This window comes from Epinephelus fuscoguttatus, linkage group LG8, assembly GCF_011397635.1.
Source record: "Epinephelus fuscoguttatus linkage group LG8, E.fuscoguttatus.final_Chr_v1".
In the NCBI taxonomy this organism is placed as follows: Eukaryota; Metazoa; Chordata; class Actinopteri; order Perciformes; family Serranidae; genus Epinephelus; species Epinephelus fuscoguttatus.
Window position 1 is genome coordinate 33,257,303 of NC_064759.1, and position 5,090 is coordinate 33,262,392.

The window sequence follows — 5,090 nt, forward strand, 5'->3', positions numbered from 1 at the left end:
AGTAGAGAAAAAGGAACAGACTGAATCTAATGAGTCTGCTACATAGACATGAAGGTTCTCTACATTTTTTTTGCAGAGTGTGAGTGCAGACAGCTTAGCCAACCAGAAGATGACTTTGGACAGCTTTCTGTGCTTCCTGAGTGGGTGTTTGGTTGGGGTCAGTCTGGCTTTTGTTCAGCACAAATTCCAGCCAAAGTGAATGACCCCTGTTGGGCACTAACTTCATGGTATTTCATGTGAGTGCCCTTGTACCCACCTCTGCAGTGACTGGTACTGCATGTTCCCTTCCTGAATAAAAACATTTTTTTTCAGGCACATGACAACAAAGTAAATTACTTTTGAGACTGTAAATAAAAATGATTTGAGCTTTGCTGGATGTGGGATTGAGGCAACTGCTGTGTTACTAACAAACTACAACATTGGACTGTTTCTTGCTGCCAAATGACAATTTAATTTCTGTTCTTTTGTTTCCCCCCAAAAATTCTGTTGTACTTGCCTTTGCAGTGTTTTAAAGGTTCAGTGTATAAGATTAGGGGGATATACTGACAGAAATGGAATATAATATAATATGTGTGTTTTCTTTAGAGTATAATTGCTTGAAAATTAGGACTGTTGGTTTTTCATACCTTGGAATTAGCTGTTTATTATGGAGTGGATCCTCATCCACTGAGTCCCCCATATTGTATGACCATGATTCTATAGTAGCCCAGAATGGACAAACCAAACACCAACTTTAGACAGGGCCAGTCGCGCGTTGTGTCAGCCACCAGAGTAAGCAGCCCCTTCTCGATGAACAGTGTCAGAAAAACACAGATTTTTAACATCAAACTGCTTTATTTAGTGTTTTTACCTGTTTAAGTCGCCAGGTCCATTTGTTTCGAAGAGAAAGAGACCTCTGTGGATAATTCGGTTCCCACTACAAAATTTGTGAACATCTGGATCTTAAGTTATCAGAGAAAAAAGGTGAGCACACATTGGCAGGTGCTGGGCGACAACCCAAAGGAACCCGGTCTCACTCCAAAGTTGTCGAATAGGGGCACTTGGTCAGTGACTTCTGGTGTCAGACACTGAAGGGGGTGGAAGTCCGAGTAGGGTGGGTGTGACGGGTGGTGAATGGATCCAACAACCACCGACTTTTACCAGGGAGGCCGGATTTCACTTCCTATAAGATTGTAAAGCCAAACCCTGTTCTTTTTTCCTAAACCCAACCACATACTTTTGTTGCCTAAACCCAACCACCCAACAAAAACAAAAACAAACATCACTTTGCGGTGTTGCAGTGCTTTTATTTTGAAACAGACTGTGAAAATGGAAATGTATTTTGAAAACAGACAGTGCATGTGACTGCCAGAAGTTGACATGGCATCCTAAAACGTACCTTACACGTTATATGTTGACGTGGAAAGTCCATGACCAAACGTCGATATGTGACATGGTTGGAGTGAGAATGTATTGCCCAAACAGTGTCAGAAAAAACACTAAATTGTAATGTGAAACTGCTTTATCAGTGTTTTTAATGATTTTAATCACCCGGCCTATTTGATTTGGATTCTGGTAAAAATTCCTGAACTATCCAGAAGTTTCAGCTGGTTGCAATCTGCAGTTCTCACCACTAGATGCCACTAAATCCTACACACTGCTCCTTTAAGTTAAACACAATCCAAAGTTTTCAGTTTGAATGGCATCAAATGTGTCTGTGTGAGATCAGTAACTCCAGTGGTTTACACAGATAGTCTCCACTGTAAAAGTTGGATGTTTGCATTATCCAGTAAAACAACAACAAAAACAGTATATAAAACCTGCTGTGTAGTGACCTCTTTGCTCTGCTTCATTCAAAAATAATACTTCATCTTCAGTGTTAATACTTGGGAGCAAAAAACAGTGACGTCCAGTCACAGGACGGTGTTGTTTTGATAAAACCTCAGGTCTGTACAGGGTGCTCCTGTTGCCTGGAGTCATGGTGAATATTTGTGTAGAAGCACAATACTCTGCTTTCTTTCTCAAACCTGCTGGGGTTTGTGTTTAAACAAATATGTCTGTGTTTTGGTACTGCATGTATGGTGCAAGTGAGTCTGAAAGATCCACTTGTTCATCAACGGGAGAGCAACATGAGTCAGAGTTCTCAGATTGAATTTGTGCCATTGAGAATATGTCATTAAATAAGATAACAAACACAAGACTATTTAGACCTGACCTTTATCCTCGTTCTGTTGTTATGATGACCGCATTCTTTCAAATTAACTCAGCAGTATAACGTAACAGATTCACCTTCATATTGTATTGTTGAACAAAAAGTATTAAATAACAGTCTCCCTAAAACAGAATGTAATGAATGCCATATAGTGGGATATGCGAAAAAAAATACATCATTTGGATGCTAATCTTTCCCTTCACAACAGGAGCAGACAATTTTCTTTTGTTACTTATTATTATTAGTTGCTTTAAATAACAATTAATCAAATGAATGTGTGTAATGTGAAAGGTTCCACTCATAGTGATAAACCCACAAAGAATTATCACCCGACTCTGCAGCTCCCCTTATCTCTAAAGAGCTTTATGACTTCTTTTGGCTCTTTTGGTTTCTGCGACTTCACCATTATTTTGATTCAGTCTTACAGCTCTCATAGTATCATTTCCACCAGCAGCAGGCAGCCGTTTTCAGTAAACCCACTTTGATATGATAAACCCACTGTACACTACCTGTCCAGCACCAACGGCAGACAACTTTATAGCTGGTGCACGTAGTGGAGCATTTAGCAGGTAAAGAGCCAGATCATTTTTATCAGGGGTGGGTAGAGATCACAAACAGAGCTAAGAGAAGAGTCACTGTTGGACTTACATTCACCACATGATCAGAAACACAACTCCAAATTTAAGTATAATGTTGCTCTTTATGTACTGGAGTTTGTGCTGGAGTTTGAGTTTGCTAACAAGTTCACTTTCAACTTGAAAGGTGATCAGTTTTGTGCTCACAGTGAGGGGTTATGTCTGGGTCTGAAAAGTGAGGCCAATACAAAAGTAGTCTCGCCACCAGACAATCAGAGATCTCCGCTTTCTGATAGTCTGGGGACACTCCTTTCTAAAGTGTGTTTAACACACCGGTGAAACGCCTCTTGCATTTTTGAAAAGGACACGCCTTCTCGGAAATGTGCGCTCCCCCTTTTCTTGTCCGCAAGGAAACAAACACACAGAGAGCTTGAAAATGGATGCCGAGAGATTTAACTCCGTTTTATCAAATGTGTGCTCATCCGTGAAGAAAATATTTTTTCCAGCGGATGTCTTAGTTACAACATTATCGGGCTAACTGGAGTAGTTTCATGTCGTATCCGACAACGGGAGGTTTTTAACAGATGACGTCCTGATGTTAGCTTTGCTGCTGCTGTTAGCTGTCCCTGTCAGCTGCGGCCACTGATGCTTTCTAAATATCGTGATTTCCCAAAACTGAATAAATACCACACATAGCAACACAAAACTGCTTTGCTAACTCAATCATGTTGTAACTAAGATATCCGCTGGAAAAGATATTTTTTTCACGGACCGTTTAATGAGTTATTACCTATTACAGGGCTAACAGGGCTAACAGCTAACGGTTAGCCCAGCTAAACGTGCACACAGAAATAGTAATGTTTGTTCAATCATTGTGTTTATAGACTTTACAAACATCAGATTAGTCTAAACAGTGATACAGTGATGTGAAAAATGTGATATATAGGCTACGTATATATATAGCTAAAAGCTCTGCTGGTTTTTTACCTGGAAGTATTTGTAAACAACAAGGTGATTCCCTCTATAGTCCGGCCGGACAGATGAGTCATGGCCTTGTAAAAGATTATGTTTGTTTCTTTTAGTTGGCGAGAATGTGTCGCCGCAAACGCGACAAACATCCACGGCGTTTTCTGCGAGCACGGCTGAGCCATTTTGTACCGTTACACGTGTTTCTAGTGGGACTATGTTTACGAGCACAAGAGTTCAGCGAGCCACCGAAGGACCGCCCTGCAGATTTACTATTGGTTCTGCAATGTAGGGAGTTTTTTAAACTCTGAAATTGTATCCGCCCATCTAAACACAAAATCAGGGAGAAAGTCATCAGTCTTTAGTTAAGCAAAGCGTCTAAAGACTGACTTGTGAGTCTAATACAAAAGTGCCTTAAACCTGCATTCTCTTTAAGGGACAGCAGGGGGCGACTTCAGTGGTTGAAAAAAGAAGTCTGATCGTATACAAATCTAGCCTATGCGTTAATAACCCTCGCTCTCTCACTTTACCAAAGTAAACATTTTTTCTTGGCTAGTCACGCGCTACTATCACAGTAGTGCGTGACTAGCCAAGAAAAGCAGTGGGATCCACAATAATGACTCCATCACTAGTTTTCGACCCTGGCAATACAGCAGAGTGTGCTTTGGGGCGTGACTACCTTGTGATTGAACAGTTGCTACCACAGTCAGCCCATTTTCATTCCCAATTCGTCAAATACTGCTGCTTTGTCAGTGATTTTTGGTATCAGACACTGACACAAAACGGTACTTTTTGTGGCGATATTGTACACCATTGGTGGCATCAGATTATAACTCTGAAAGGCGGAGTAGTCCTCAGTCCTCGTGGTCCCCAGTGAGACCCACCCCTCACTCCTCCACAGCTCCACCCTCTCGTCCAAATATGGTCATTTCTGGCTCCAAAAAAAACCAAGATGGCGACTGATAAAATGCCAAACTAGGGGCTTCAAAACAGTAGTCCACTAACCAGTGGGTGAATTTATTGCTCCGTCCACTTCATTCATACAGTCTTTGAATCACATCTTGTTTGTGCTGCCCCTAAATGGCAAAATAGTAAGCTTAGAAAATACAGATACACCAACCTATTAGTTAGCCAAACTGAACAAATGTACACACTGTGTCTTAAATAAACTCCTCATTAGATATGTCTAACTGCAGGTAGCCTGCGTCAGTGTGATCATTTGTCTTCCATCTGTGATTTCTGGGAAAATAACATGAAAGCAGCACTGTACGATATCAATAAGGGAGTAAGCTTGGCAATTTTTTAATTTTTATTTTTTATTACAAAAAGATTTATTTTTTATACAAGAGGACGTAAAA